The sequence below is a fragment of the Macrobrachium nipponense genome, chromosome 7, assembly GCF_015104395.2.
Source record: "Macrobrachium nipponense isolate FS-2020 chromosome 7, ASM1510439v2, whole genome shotgun sequence".
NCBI lineage: Eukaryota > Metazoa > Arthropoda > Malacostraca > Decapoda > Palaemonidae > Macrobrachium > Macrobrachium nipponense.
This window is the reverse complement of record NC_061109.1, coordinates 44,824,669-44,841,382: the sequence shown is the minus strand read 5'-3', so window position 1 is coordinate 44,841,382 and position 16,714 is coordinate 44,824,669. Positions and strand designations below refer to the sequence as shown.

The 16,714-nt window shown below is 49.7% G+C and overlaps 1 pseudogene; it reads left to right on the top strand.

The window, feature by feature from the left end:
• Window positions 1-16,714, top strand: part of LOC135217587 (nonsense-mediated mRNA decay factor SMG5-like) — a 159,977-nt pseudogene that overhangs the window by 123,193 nt on the left and 20,070 nt on the right.

The window sequence follows — 16,714 nt, the reverse complement described above, 5'->3', positions numbered from 1 at the left end:
CTGGTTGTGTGGAAGCGCCAAACAACTTTCACCTCATTTTATTTGAAAGATGTTGCCCATAGGGATCCTTGGACACCTTTTCCTTGTGTCCAGTGGTGGCGGCACCCCCCCCCAACAAGTGATATAGTTCATACCAGTGCCCCCTGGCGGTGTTCAGTTTGCGTCTAGTCTAAGATGAAGGGTATGAAAGTAGAATGAAGGGATGACTGGTCTTTTTTCTTACTACTTTCTTCCTACTCCTTTAACTACGGGCAATAGAAGGAGAGTACCGTCAGTGCTTGGAACGACTAGATGCAGGTGAGATGGTCAGCCATACTGTGAAAAGCTATCTTAGCTGATGATATAATTTTCAGTAGCAACACACCCCTCTGGATCAATAGGAAAGAGGGGTGAAGGTGGATCCAGTTGCAAGGGCAAAAGAGTAAACAGTAGAATGGTATCTTACACCCAGTGGGGAGGAAAACCAATAGATCCGCTTATATTCTTTGGTCCTAGGTTCATTGTTCCATTTCCTCTTAGAATTCCCTATATATTCGAAATGGATAAAGGTGGCAAACTCCCCAGTCAGTTGTAAAGACTTACCTCCCTCCAATAGTAAGTCTATCCTAATGTTAAGACCGAAGGTTGTTTCGTGTATGAAACAAATACCAAATTTGTAACTAATTTGTATTTTTCATAACTAACAAACCTGAGGGTCTAACAGTTAAAGGCCCACCTCGAACCCCCCTCTAGCAGTCTAAACTGGTTAGAAAATATAACTGATGGGGTCACAAGGTAGCCGTGGGCATGCTGGGTATACATGCCCCGTGACCTGGTATAAGATGCCATTAGTCCCTGGATCTCACAAGTGTATTTTAATTCTACCGGTTTCCAGCTTGGCGCTAGTAAATCCTATGTTAAGACCTCAGGTTTGTAGTTATGAAAAATACAAATAGTTACAAATTTTTTTGGTTATTTTTATTATTTTTTATCTTGTATTATTTTCTTGGATTATCCATCATTATCAGGTACTCCCTCCGATAGAAAGGCTCTGCAAGTTAGGGGAAAGAGATGAGTGCTCGATCAGAACACTCCTTTGTGGTGTGATAATGCTGGTGTATATAGGTTTTCCATGGAAGGAGTTGATAATGAAAAAAATCAGAACAAAAGAAAATGATCAGGTAAGAATTGGAGTTTATCCATTTCTGGAAGAAACACAGTTCTTATTTAAACAAGGTATGTAATTCTCAAAAATTTTAAGCTTCCAACCATTAACTTTGGTTCAGATAGAAGTTTACTAAGTGCTTGAGTTTATGGAATATTTTCTTGGTAAAACTGTTTATTGGATTTTTTTTTTTTTTTTTTTTATTGTAAACACAAGACAGTAGCTGGTGTTTGATAATAATATTTTGCTACTCATATGATTGTTCTCTCCTCTCTCTCTCTCTCTCTCCTCTCTCTCTCTCTCTTCTCTCTCTCTCTCTCTCTCTCTCTCTCTCTCCTAGGAAGGAACAAGTCCGTGAATCCTCAGCTTCACCAACAGAGAAGAGGTTTACTGTCTGTTCCTCAGCAAAAGAAAGAATCTAGACGTTTGGATGGTATGCAGTCTCTTACTGCTCAATGTTGCAGCATGAGGTGCGGAACTTGGAAGAACGACAGCCGCCCAGAGCTACTCTTGGGGTTTGTATCTGGTACCAGATGCTACAGTTCTCATAAACCACCTGACTGCTATTAGATGTTGCTCTCAAAACCTACCCATATGATTATCATTCCTCAAACAGGTATTACTTAGCTTTTTTTAAAATATGGAAAATACATATTTTTAAAATATGAACAATTGTGAAAATGAGTGTTTCTTGAAGGTGTATTTTATATTGGTTTTTCAATAAATCCATTTGGAAAAAAAAAAAAAAGTGTATGTAAAATTTTGACGAGGTATAAAACTAAAATTTATGTAGTAAATACCATTATTTTCCTCGTCATTGACCTGTTGGATCAGCAAAAAAGGGAAAACAAAGCCTTGGTGCTCGAGATGCCATTCGTTGGCTGGAGATAAAAATTTCCGCCATGGGTCAAGATTTATAAGATCTCAACGCCCTCACGAACGTTACTCACTTACCACTTATTTTCAAATATCCTAACGTAAAGATTAAGGAGGCATGGTAAGTGTATTGGTTTCACTTGAAGGCTTCTTATGACATGAAGTCACGAACCCAATATGTTTTTTGTAGTAGTAGTAGTAGTAGTGGATGATTTTTGATACAAAAAAACTTACACATTGTGTATAGTTTTTTTTTTTTTTTTTTTTTTTTTTTTTTTTTTTTTTTTTCAGTGATGACTTTGATACAAAAAACTATTAGTAGTGATGATTTTGATACAAAAAAACTTACACATTGTGTATAGGTATGAAAAGAATATTGTGTATACAGGTAGTGACCGACTTACGACCGCAATTGGTTCTGCAAAACAAGTCGTAACTCGATTTGGACGCATGTCGGAGTCTGCCTAAATTACCGTAGATGTTTTATCGTACATATACATATTGTGTAATGAATATTTGGCACATCATCTGAAAGTCATATTTTATCAAACATTTTCTTTAGATATACTTATATTATCATTTGTTCCGATACGTAATACAAACCATCGGTCCTTAACAATAGGAAAGTAGCTAGCGGCAGCTGGAAACGGTCGTAAGCTTCGAAACAAGGGGAGAACGGTAGTTAACTGCTGTCCGACAGTCCGCGCGCTGCGCGACTGGAGGTAAACAAATCTTTTGCTTTCGGCCTTTCGCCGGGGTGTGAAGGACGTGTTCGTCATCGCTCTCTGCCCGCTTCATCGTCCGTATGCTTGTTTATATTTGTTTTCTACTAATGGTTTTGTTTTGACTTGAAAATGAAACTTAAGTACACTGTTTTCATTTTCATTACTTAATTATGAACCAACATGGAGTTATCGCCGTAGATGCGGCGATTTCCTCTCTTTTTTCATGAATTGAACCCTTGAATTATGCCTCGGTGCCGGATGGGCGGGCGCGCTCGCCACCGAGTCATGTATTGTGGGCGAAAGTAAAGTGTGTAATTGAAAAATGTAAGTACTCTTTTCATTATATGTTTGCCTGTGCGTTCGTTACCGAGAGTGTGTTTGCGCTCGGCACGGAAGCCTTTTAATTTTGTATAATAATGCAATGAAAGTGGATTCGCAATTGCAATATTCTTTCATTTGTTTTCATTTATTTATTTGCTTAAATTTAATTTGGATCAATTTTCGTTCTTACCCGGGGAATTGATCTTACGGATTTTTTTTATGTGAAAATGAAATCGCAAGTGCAGTATTCTGTTTCATTTTCATATATATTTTATGATAGCATCATATTATTGGATCAAGTTTCCGTTCTTACCCGGGGAATTGATCTTTCCCCTTTAAGTTCTATGAAGTGATCGCAAGGGCAGTATTCTGTTTCATTTTCATATTACTTTTCACTGCTGTGCGGGGGTAGGGGGAAGCGAAGGTCTGCAGGAAGTCGTCGAAAAGCTCTCCCGCGACTCCCTTGGTATCCGATTCTTCGTCTTCCTTCCTGCCCCCGCTCAGCTTCTTCGTTGTATTTTGTATTTGGGGTCTTCCTTGCGTTCGGGTGGTTTGGGGTGGGGCATGTCTTCCCCCCGTGCGTGGAGGGAACCCCTCTTACTAATCTATCTATGTTACGCAGGTGCTACATCCGTGGGAGACGACCTTGGACAGGTATGGACCACCGCGGAGGGCAGGGCGTGCCTAGCATCCACGGGCTGCTGCAGCGTCTAGCGAGGGTCTGGGGCGGTCTCCACACTACCACGGCCGCTTATTGCTGCTCCCCACCCCCCCCTCCTGGTCTACACTCCCCATGCTGTGTCGATGACGCCGTCTGCCGCTACTAGGGCCGCAGCCGTTTTACCGAGGTGGGGTTGCCGCCGCCGCCTCCTTTTTCTTCGTGTTGCCTGCCCCAGACTTCCGCTGTTCCAGCAGCTCGCCCGGGGGACCGGGCGCCAGGGACCCAGGTTCCGCTGGCTGCCATGATTCTACGAGGCGATCGCTGGGGGCCTGCCGTACCCTGCCGCTGATGTGATTCCCGCCCCCTGTTGGCTTGGCGGTCCCTTCTGGGGTCTACCGCTGCCGCTGTTCCTGCCGCCTCCTGAGCTGGTTGCTGTTCCTGTCGCTCCCTGGTTCCTGTGCTGTCCATGCTGGTCCTGCCCACGGTGTGTCTTCCCCAGTCCCAGGTCCCTCCGGACAGGTGCAGTCGAGGGCCGTGTTGCTTTCGGCAATAGCCCCCGGCTCCGGCCTGATGGAGGACCTGACGACTGTCCTGCCGTGAGCTGACGAGGAAGAGGAGAAGAGGAAGCTGTCATCTTCGTCTTCATCGTCTGCTGCTGCTCTTCCCCTTCGACTTCTAAGGCCCATAAGCCGAAAGAAGAAGAAGGAAGGCTGCCTTCCCCCCTAAGAAGTCTCCTTCGGGAACTTCTAAGGGCCCGTCCCACCTCGGTGGGACGGTGGGCCTTCTTTGCTGGTCCTCCTGCTCCTTCGGGAGCGGGGGGCCCGTCGCCCCTTCCGCAAGGAAGAGATAGACGGGGACCAGAGGAGTATCGGTTAGCTCTGGGTACTTCCTCGCCTGGTGCTAGCGGCGATGCCGCTACGCCAGGTTCCGGCTCGGTCTCTCGTTTTTCGCGAGAGATCCGAGTGTACGTTCCCCTCCCCCGGAGAGACCGTGCAGCCAAGTTTTCGGCGCCAGAGTTCGCTCGGCGCCAAGACGCGGGCACGGAGCAGAAGGCTGGTGAGAGACGCTCAGGTGACTCTTGCCAGCCAGCGGCCGCTCTTGCAGCGACCAGCTGGTAACCCGGGTTTTCCCCCCTAAGAAGGCTCCTTCGGGACCTTCTAAGGGGCCCGGTCTCGCTCCAGCGATTCGGGAGCTCTTCTGCTGGTCCTCCTGCTCCCTCGGGAACAGGGCCCGTCTTTTCTTCTACCAAGGAGAAGAAGACGGGACTAGAGGAGTACCAGCTTCGGCTGGCACTTCCTCGCCTGGTTCTAGCGGTTCTGCCGCTAAACCAGGGATCTGCCTCGGCTTCTCGTTTAGCGAGAAGTACCGAGTGGTACGGTCTCCCACAGGGGGAGACCGTCCAGCCAAAGGTCTTGACGCCCGAGCTCGCTCGCCGTCCAAGACCGAAGCGCGGAGCAGAAGACTGGCGAGAGTCGTGCAGACGACGCTCGTCAGGCCAGTGGACGCTCTCGCAGCGACCAGCTGGCTGCTCGGGTTGACGTGACGGTCGCTGACCAGCCACGAGTTGAGGCGAGGAAGGGGTCCCGCGGCCGTCGGTACCAGCCACGGCTGGTACAAAGCGGCTCGACGCGCCGAGAGGACGCTCGCCGGTCTCACCGCGACAGCGAACCTAGCAGGTCACCTGACGCCGCTCCCATCGGGACCGGGTGAAGATGGTAAAACCAGGCAACAGCTCGCCTGACGCTAGAGATCAGCGTCGACGTTCTCAGCCGAGGCCCTCTCGCCCCAGGAGCGAGCGGCAGCAGGCCTGCTCTCGATCGCCACCGCGGGGTTGACGATCAGCAGCCAGCCTCCAAGCACGCTGGTCCTGCCAGCGAGCTAGGGGGGGGCGTCAGGTCTGCCTCTCCTGTACCTTTTCAACCTCCTCGGGCTCACCGGGAAGGAGCGAGTACCTATGAGTGATCAGCGAGAGGTGCGCCGCTCGCGATCCCGCTATGACGCCGTATGGACCAGGAACGGTTCTAGGACCGACCAGGACATACTGCAAGTAGCTGGAGGCGGGACCGTCAGGGGGTCTGCCGCTTTTCCTCCTTCGGAAAGGAGGGGAGTATCTCGGGATCTGTTCTTGTTGGAAGGACTGGACGGTCCCTACTCCGCAAGACGCGGTTACTCCCGAGATACAGAGGAAAATTACAGAAGTCATTAAGCTGATTCGTCAGCATAATGACCTTGCGGAAGGATTGCCGCTCCCACCAGCAGAGCCCACGTCTCTGCTCGAGTCGTTTTGGGGCCCGAGAGGGAACCCAAACCGACGGTGGGTCTGCCCGCGATCTGGAGCTTGCCGCTTCTGTCTCGAACCAGAGTCTCTCGTCTTCGGACACGAAGGCTCGCTCAGTTCTGGCCGGTCGATCAAGCTACTTCCACCTCCTCTACTGCGACAGCGGCGTTTCTACGTGTCTTCGGCACACGTTATTTAAATACTCCTTCGGTCCCTCCTGAGAGGTTTCGACCTCGACGAGGACTGGAATGAGTCGGAGGGACGTATCGGCTCTCCCCCGTCAGGGTGTCGATCAGCCCACCCCAGACGACGTTCACAGTGGCGGCAGACCCTTACCTACAGGAGAGTTCGTAACCCTCCGCGGGAGGGGAAAACGTTTTCTCCTGACGATACGGTTTTTCCCAGACTCTGAGAGACCATCGCCGCAAGGCGATGGCTGCTCCTATTCTTCTCCAAACCTGCTAGTTCCACTGGGGAAGGCGAGCGAGTATCAAATTCCTCCCCCATTCCCTCTCTCCTTACGGCTACGAGGGAAAGGGGGAGGGATCCTACAGAGATTCTCTGTAGGATTCCCACGTCGGGACTGCGCTACCGGGGGGACCTTCGGGTCCTACCTGACGTAAGCCCCGGTCGTTTGAGGAGGGATCCTGACCCCATTCTCGATTCTACGGGAATCGAGAGGACCACCAGCCGATATCGTTTGACGAATTCGGTGGGGGTTTTTCGCAGACTGCTTAGAATTCTAAGGAATTTCTAGCGCATTCAGAGTGTTCGAGTTTTTTACGATCTCCAAACACTTAGGCAGAGACCACGGTCTAAAGTGAGCGAGACGAGAATCCCCGATGTTACATGATAATCTGGAACCTCGCCTATGCTCGAATTCTGGAATTTTCTAGCATTGGAAGAGACTGCTGCTGACAAGAAACTATCCTCAGTAGGCGACCAACCTGGAATAGAGAAAGATCGGACGGGAATCCAGTTTGGCTGAACTATCGTCTTAGTATTCTGTTCACCCATTGAAGCTTCCTTCGAGGAAGACCTTCTCCTTCACTCTTTGATACAGATCGAAGGTGGTCGATCTCCATCCTTATTTTGTTTTCTTGAAGGAAAGAATTTAGGATGAGATCGTTGTTCAGAATCCTACAAATATACTACGTATATTAACCTCGCGACATGATTCTACTAAGCAGTTGAATTGTCCCGAGGGGTAGGCGCATATCCTAGTTTATCTACGGATTGCGACTTAGAAGAGAAAGTATTTCTAATGAACTGCAACTCGGGTTGCCTGCAACCTCCCAGGAGTTTGTTTTTTTTTTCAGTTTTCAATTTTTATATACTTATGGTTTTGTCACGACAACACCATTTTCAACTTTTATATTTACCGAAATTCGTTTCGCCTAAATATAATTGCTCGAGCATATCTTTTATGCTCGGTAGTTTCTAGAGCCGAACCGCATTCCTTCATGGAATAATGTTTACATGGCAACTCAGGATGACGGTCGGCGAGAGCTCAGCTCAACTACTGCGTATTGAACTGCCTGACAGCAGCTCAGTATCAGCTGGGCCTCCGAGATGCACGGTCAGTTATGTCTCTCTCCCCTGGTTTGATTGACTACCGAAAACCGTATCTCTGCCCAACAATCATTGGGACTTAGGTCTCTGATTAATGGGGGGATTCTCGCAATAATGAAGGACCATCTACTGCTGTGACGCTAGAGTCCATCGCCTTCGCATTGCGAGAATTTTCAATAGAGATATCTCTGGGACTCTTTCATCTTTCTGTTTACCGCACGGTAAACAGAAGTCTGTACAAGTCTCCCGCTGCAATCGCACTGCGATAATGCGAATGATTTTGCAGACATCTGAGTTTGTCTTCAAAATATCGTATTCGTAGGTGTACAATGTTCATTGTTTTCAACCCGAATTACGAGATGTGTCAGAGACATCGCCTACTCTCCGACCTGACAGCTCTTACTTCAAAATGTTCAGCCCATGAGAAAGCAGTTCTTCAGGCGGTTTTCCCCTGTGTTTTTTCATTACTGAAGAACGCCCCGCTTTCATTGCAACTACGAACTTCTCACCGGACAGCAATGAAATAGCGGTTAGCGTTTTGTTTTCAGTCATTTGTAAGCACAGGTTATGAAATCTTGAGAATCCTTCTCTCGATTCGTCTGTGAAGACGTAGGTTGCATTCAATATCTACCTTCGTCTTCAACGGTACATAGTGTTGTTTCTCCTTAGCTGAGATTCAACAAACCATGAGATGTTTTGCCTTCAGGGACCTCGGTCTCTAGAAGGCAATTGACTTTCGCCTGTTTGGGCACATGCCTTAAGAGATCATCACCTCGCTGTCCAGCATTGGTGACAAACAAATACATTATTTGTTTGGTCTCTCGGCATAACCCTTTTAAGGCGAAGTCACGTGACTTACTTGGATGCTTTGACAACTTGCCTCCTACCGAACGCAGTCAGTCGGCAGCGTCAGAGCGCCCTGAGAGTCAGTTACGAACTACGCTGTTGACTTAGTTCGGTTGTTACACAGCAATCATTACTTCGTTTTAATAGCTTGTCACAGTACCCATACCATTGACACCCACCATGGAGTGTCGGTGGTCCTATCCACTACCGAGAACTTCGCTGCATGGGATAGGAGGATGCGAGAGACTTCGTGGCAAACGGACAGACCAGTATGGGTACTGGACATCACGAAGTAGAGAAGAGGAATAGGTCATGCGACTATTTCCTTCTTTTCCTCTGAGGAACTGCATGACTTCTCCTGCGAAGTCAAGCATCCAGGGGATGGGGATCCGTGACGCTCGATTTCGTACCGAACTCGTAGCGAAGACTCAGAACCCTTCGGTCCCTGACGAATTGGTTCGAGTCGTTCACAATCCCCATCCCTAATGGACTTCACCGCCTTCGATGCGAAGGAGATGCTGCCTTGTCCGCAAGAACTTCTCCGTGGCGCAGGTACTGAAGGCAGGGGTCTGGTCCAACCAGACCACATGCCCTTCCTTCTACCTTTGGGATATTGCCCACAGGTCCTTGGATCTTTTTCCTTGGGACCCGTGGTGGCTGCTCAACACGTTGTGTAGCGAACCCAGACCCTCGCAGGCTGAACAGCATCGAGTCCTGGTGTGACCGTAAGAATGGATGAGTGAATGAGAGTGTGACTGGCTCTCTTCCCATCTCGTTTTCCCCTCTACCTGTGGTTAGAGGGACACAGGTCGTCACCCTGCTGGATTAGGACAAGATGCAGGTGAGCTACTCAACAGAGCCCCATACCTATCCCTTTCACTAGGGATAGGAGCGTATATCCACCACTTCCTCCAACAAGGGGGAGGAAGTGGATGCCAGCTTGAGACAACCCATACTTTATGTTGCCTCTTGCAAACAGGAACAAGTTCTTGCTTGCTGGTACGAAGAGATACGCTTGCCTCTCTCTTAGTACTCGGCCCAGAGGTCTGACCAATTGATCCTGCGGTGCACACCCCGATCAAATCGGACAGAGGCTTGGATCCCTCCCTCGCTCTTACGACCAGGGAGGCATTCCAGGGATGGACGAACACCAGTCTGTTCATCAAAAGACTCAGATTCCTCCCACCAAGAAGTGAGTCTTCCATTGTTAAAGGACCGATGGTTTGTATTACGTATCGGAACAAATGACAATTTGTCGAAAATTGCATTTTTTCCTAACTATACAAACCTGAGGTCCTTTACATATAGTCCTCCTCATGCCACCCCTCACTCTGCGTATTTTGCATGGGCCAAAAGCAAAAGTGATTTGTTTACCTCCCAGTCGCGCGGCGCGCGACTGTCGGACAAGCAGTTAACTACCACGTTCTCTCCCCTTGTTCGAAGCTTACGACCGTTCAGCTGCCGCTAGCTACTTCCTATTGTTAAAGGACCTCAGGTTTGTATAGTTAGGAAAAATGCAATTTTCGACAAATTGTCATATTTAAGTCATAATTCATTATTATTTAACATTCATTATCATTAAAACCATTGTTTGTTCCGACACGGCATACAAACCTTCGGTCCTTTTACAATAGGAAGGTACTAGCGGCAGCTGGATAGGTCATAAGCTTTCGAACAAGGGGTTCGGTAGTTAACTGCTTGTCCGACAGGCGCTTGCGCGCGCGACTGGGAGGTAAACAAATCACTTTTGCTTTCGGCCTGCTGGCGTGTAGACGTGTATCATCGCTCTCTCGTCCCGCTTCATCGTCGTTGCTTTCGCATGGTTGTGTTTTTTTCTTTTTCTATTTATCTAGTGAAACTGAATTGTAAGTACAATCATTTCATATTTAATTCCATTGAATTCAATTGTGAATTAAAGGATCTGGTTTCTCCACGCCCTCTGATTACCCGAGTGCCGGGACTGAAGGGCGTAAGTGCGGGAATTCATTTTCCCAGAAATGATCCTCGTATTGTATATGCTCCGGTGCCGAGGGCGGGCAGAGCGCTCGCTCCGAGCTTATATTTTGGTTGAAAATGTGTAGATGAAAATCGTAAGTAAGTGCCTTTTCATTTTATTTTTTTTTTTTTTTGACCTGTATGCTCGTTGCCGAGCAAATGCGCTCGGCACGAAAAACTTATTCTGTATGGAAGTGGCAATCGCAAGTACAGTATTATTTTTCATTTTCATATATTATTTTGATTGTAGCAATACTCATTTTGGATCAGTTTCCGCTCTTACCCGGAAATTGATCCTTTCCCCTTTTTATTTTTGATTTGAATGAAGTGAAATCGCAAGTGCAGTTCTTTTTCATTTTCATATTTTATTGAGATTGCATTATTTACTTGGATCAATGTTTCCGCTATTTCCCGGGAATTGATCCTTCCCCTTTTTATTTTGTATGAAGTGAAATCGCAAGCGCAGTATTCTTTTTCATTTTTCATATATATTTTGATTGCATCAATTCATTATGGATCAAGGTTTCCGTTCATAATCGGGAATGGATCCTTTTACCCTTGCGCTCGGTACCGAGGGCGCAAATGCGCTCGCTCCGAGCCCTTATTCATTGTGAAGTGAATCGTAATGCAAGATTCTTTTTCATGTTATTCCTTTTATTATTGATTGCATCAATATTTATTTTGGTTCAAGTTCCGCTCAGTCAGGGAATTGATCCTTATGCTCTTGCATTCGGTGCCGAGGGCACGATTGCTCTCGGGCTCTTATTATTATTGTTGGGTACCATGGGTGCTGTGCGGGGGTGGGGAACGAGAATCCCTCCCTCCCTCCCTCCCTAGCTCCCACAGATGGCCCTTCCCTTCGGGGGGGAGGTTATCTGGGTTCTCCTCTCGCCCGATCCGTCGAGCGCGGGGAGAGGGCGCTCGGTGCCTGATGTACAATTGTATTCGGGGTCATTCCGCTCGTTCGGTGGGGGCTCACCCCCCCGCGCGAGGGGACTTCCCCCCCACTAATCACTACTACTGTTATTTCTGCAGGTGCTATTGCCACGAGGGTGGACCTTGGTGAGGTATGGGCGTCCTTCGATTTGCAGGGCGTGCCTAGTGTCCAGGGGCGGGGCGGCGGTTCTATGTCTGGGCCTGCTGCGGTCACCATGGAGTGGTGACCACGATAACGATATCGACTCCAGGTGACGACGTCCCTCCTCACCTGGTGTACTCGCCTCACGTGGTAACAGTCTTGCCTACAGCCGCTGTGAAGTGCCGTTCGCCTTACCGAGAGGGGGGCGTGCCGCCGCCGCTCGTGGTTGCCGCGCTGCCGCGACCACACTTCCGCGGCTGTCCCTGCCGTTGCTGCGCTGGCTGTCCCTGCCGATGCTGTGCTGGCTGTGCCTGCTGTTCCTGAGATGCCCATACCTGCTGACGTCGTTCCTGTTCGTGGTGGTACTACCCCAGACTTTGGTCTGTCTGTACAGGTGCGTCCGGGCCCTGTGGCTTCGGCTACAGCAGCCCCGGCTCCGCCCTGGATAGCAGATCTTACGTCTGTCCTGAGGAAGCTGACGAAGAAGAGGAGGAAGGTGTCGTCATCGTCGTCTTCATCTTCTTCATCGTCGTCGGCTGCCGCCTCTTCCCCTTCGACTTTCTAAGGCTTCACAGCCAAGGAAGAAGAAGGTTGCCTCCTCCCTCCTAAGAAGTCTCCCTCGGGAGCTTCTCGGGACCCGTCTCACCTCGGTGGGACGGGAGGGTTCCTTCCGCTGGTCCTCCTGCTCCTTCGGGAGCGGGGCCCGTCTCTTCTTCCGCAAGGAAGAAGACTACGGGGACCAGAGGGGTACCGGCTAACACCGGTACTTCCTCGCCTGGTGTCAGTGGTTCTGCCACTGCATCAGGGTCCGTCTCGGCCTCTCGTCGCGGGACTCGGTACCGAGTGTACGGTCGCCATACCAGCGACAGTGCAGCCAGGAACCAGACCTCTTGAGTCCGCTCAGCGTCAGGTTCACGGCACGGGGCGGAAGACTGGTGACAGCCGCTCACGCGACTCTCACCAGACCAGCTCTCGCTCTCGCGGCGACCAGCTGGCTACCTGGGGACGTGACGGTCCACGACCGGCCACGGGCTGAGGCTGGGAAGAGGTCCCCCCGTTCGCCGGTGCCAGCCACGGCTGGAACCAGCGACGTGACGTGCCGTGAGGACAAGCACCGGTCTCACTGTGACAGTGGAGCCTGCAGGTCGCCTGACCGTCGCTCTCACAGAGAGACGATCGGGTACGGCAACCAGCACCAGCTCTTCTGACACTCGAGATCGGGGCCGCTGTGCTCAGTCCAGCCGTTCTCCACAGCGAGACGGTTCGACCAGGCCTGCAGCTCGATCGCCACGCGCGGGTTGACGATCACCTGCAGCCCTCCAAGCCTGCTGGTTCTGCCAGCGAGCGAGGAGGGAGCGTCAGGCCTGCCCCTCCCGTACCTTCAACCTCCTCGGGTTACACCGGGAGGAGCGAGGTATTGAGGAGTGATCGTGTGGGGTGCGCCCCTCATGATCCCACCACGACGCCCTACGTGCCAGGCACGGTTCTTGGACCGGCCAGGACGTATGCGCAACAAGTGGATGGAGATGACCGAGAGGGCTGTCGCTGTTCCCCCTTCTTAGGAGGAAGGTTCTCGGAATATGCTCTTGTTCGAAGGGCTTAACGGTCCTACTCTGCAAGATGCTGTGACTTCCGAGATCCAGAGGAACTTTGCCGAGGTTATGGCGCTGATTCGTCAGCACAACGACCTCGGGGAAGGATCTCCGCTCCCACCAGCAGAGCCACGTCTCGGCTCGAGTCGTTTTGGGGCCCGAGAGGGAACCCAAATCGACGGTGGGTCTGCCGCGATCGGAGCTTGCCGACTGTGTTGAACCAGGTAGTCTCTCGTCTCCAGACAAGAAGGCTCTCTCAGTTCTGGCCGGTCGAACAAGCTACTTCACCTCCTCTACTGCGACAGAGGCGTTTCTACGTGTCTTCGGACACCGTATTTGAATACCCCTTCGGTCCTCCTGAGAGGTTTCGACCTCGACGAGGACTGGAATGAGTCGGAGGACGGTATCGGCTCTCTCCTGTCAGGTGTCGATCAGCCCCACCCAGACGACGTTCACAGTGGCGGCAGACCCTTACCTACAGTATGAGTTCGTAACCCTCCTCGGGAAAACGTTTTCTCCTGACGATACCTTTTCCCAGCTCTGAGTACGGCGATGGCTTCTCCTTTTCTTCTCCAACTGCTAGTTCCGCTGGGAAGGCGAACCAGTATCCAATTCCTCCCCCATTCCTCTCTCCTTACGGCTACGAGGGAAAAGGAGGGATCCTACAGAGATTTCTCTGTAAGATCCCACGTTAGGGGCTGCGCTACCGGGGGGACCTTCGGGTCCTACCTGTCGTTGAGGAGGGATCCTGCCCCTTTCTCGATTTCTACGGGAATCGAGAGGACCACCAGCCGATATCGTTTGACGAATTCGGTGGGGGGTTTCGCAGTGTGCTTAGAATTCTACGGAATTTCTAGCGCACTCAGAGTGTTCGAGTAGTTTTTTACGATCCAAACACTTAGGCGAGACCACGGTCCAAAGTGAGCGAGAATCCCCGATAATTGTTACACGATAATCGGGAACCTCGCTTATGCTCGAATTCCTGTAATTTCTAGCATTTGGAAGAAGACTGCTGCTGAAAGAAGAGTATCTCACAGTAGGCGATTAACCTGGAATAGAGAAGAACGGACGGGAACTTCCAGTTTGGCTTGAACTATCGTCTTCGGTATTCTGTTCACCATTGAAGCTTTCCTTTGGGAAAGACTTCTCCTTCACTCTCTTGACTAGAGAACGAAGGCGGTCGATCTCCAATCCTTATTCTCATTCCTCGAGAGGAAAAGAATTTAGGATGGAGGTCGTGGTACAGAACCTACAAATATACTACGTATATTACCCTCGCGACATGATTCTTTTAACAGTTGAATTGTCCGGGGGGTGGGGGGTAGGCGCATACCGTAGTTAACTCTACGGTTTGTGACCGAGACGAATTGTATCTTAATTGAACTGCAACTCGGGGTTGCCTGCAACCTCCCAGCAGTTATCAGTTTCGATTTTAGATACTTGGTATTGTCATGACAACACCAAATCAGCTTTTGTATTTACCGAAATCCGTTTCGTTTTAAATATAATTGCTCGAGCGTATTCTTTATGCTCGATGGTTCTAGCCGAAACACATTCCTTCGTGGAATAATGGATTACCTGGCAACTCAGATGACGAGTCACCGAGAGCTACTGCGTATTGAACTGCCTGATAGCAGCTCAGTATCAGCTAGGTCCCGGAGATGCACGGTCGGTTACGTCTCTCTCTCCCCTGTTTGATTGACTACCGAACCGTATCTCTGCCCAACAATCATGGACTTAGGTCTCTTGATTAACGGGGATTCTCGCAATAATGAAGGACCATCTACTGCTGTGACGCTCGATTTCATCGCCTTCGACATTGCGAGAATTTTCAACAGAGATATCTCTTGGACTCTTTCATCTTTCTGTTTACCGCACTGGTAACAGAAGTCTGTACTAGTTCTTCCGCTGCATCGCACCGCGATAATGCGAATGATTTTTGCAGACATCTGAGTTTGTCTTCAAAATATCTCGTATTCGTAGGTGTGCAATTATTCATTGCTCGCCCCGAATTAACAGATGTGTCAGAAGACATCGCCTACTCTCCGACCCTGACAGCTCTACTTCCAAATGTTCAGCCCATGATGAGAAGCAGTTCTTCAGGCAGTATTTCCCTGTCTCTTCATTACTGAAAAAGCGCTCCGCTTTTATTGCAACTACGATCCTCACCGGACAGCAATGAATAGCGGTTAGCGTTCTCAGTCTTTGTAGCACAGGTTCAGAATCTTGAGAATCCTTCTCTCGGTTCAGCTGTGAAGACGTAGGTTGCTTTTTCTGTACACCTTCGTCTTCAACGACACATAGTGTTGTTTCTCCTTAGCTGAGAATCAACTATACTATGAGATATCTTTGCCATCAGGGACCTCGGTCTCTAGAAGGCAATTGACTTTCGCCTGTTGGGCACATGCCTTAAGAGAATCATCACCTCGCCTTCTGGCATCGGTGACGAACAAATTATTTGTTTAGTCTCTTGGCATAACCCTTTTAAGGCGAAGGTCACGTGACTTGCTTGCGGGTGCTTGGACAACTTGCCTCCTACGAACGCAGTCAGTCGGCAGCTGTCAGAGCGCCCAAGTCAGTTACGAACTTCGCTGTGGACTTAGTTCGGTTGTTCCATAACAGGTCTTTTCTTCGTCCTAACGGCTTGTCACAGTACCCATACCATCGACACCCACCATTGAGTGTCGGTGTCCTATCCACTACCGAGAAGAACTTCACTGCATGGGGATAGGAGAATGTGAGACACTTCGCTGTAGACGGATAGACCAGTATGGGTACAGGACATCACCGAAGTCGAGAAGAGGGATAGGTCATACGACCATTCCCTTCTTTTCCTCTGAGGTAATTGCATGACTTTTCCTGCGAAGTCAAGCATCCAGGGATGGGGATTCGTGACGCTCGATTTCGTACCGACTTCGTAGCGAAGACTCAGAACCCTTCGGTTCCTGACGATCGGTTAGAGTCCTTCACAATCCCACCCTCCCTAATGGACTTCACCGCCTTCGATGCGAAGGAGATGCTGCTTTGTCCTGTGAAAGCGCGACCGCGCTTCTGAAGAAACTCGACATCCCAGGCTGAGTGTTGAAGACTCTTTGTCAGCACCAAGATGACCTAGAGTACACTCCCTCGAGTTACACAAGAACTTCTCCGTGGCGCAGGTACTGAAGGCAGGGGTCTGGTACAACCAGACCACTGGCACCTCCTTCTACCTTTTGGATATTGCCCACAGGTCCTTGGATCGTTTTCCTTGGAACCCGTAGTGGCTGCTCAACACGTTGTGTAGCTAACCCAGACCCTAGCAGGCTGAACAGCATCGAGTCCTGGTGTGACTGTTAAGAATAGATAAGTGAATGAGAAAGTGACTGGCTTCTCTTCCTATCTTTTTCTCCCCCTCTACCTGTGGGTAGAGGGATACGGTCATCACCTTGCTGGATAAGGACGAGATGCCGGTGAGCTACTCGACAGAGCCCCATCCTATCCCTTTCACTAGGGATGGGAGCGAATATCCACCACTTCCTCCTACAAGGGGGGGGAAGTGGATGCCAACAAGAGACAAACCATAACTTTATGTTGCCTCTTGCAAATAGGAACTTGTTCTTGTTTGCTGGTACGAAGAGATACGCTTG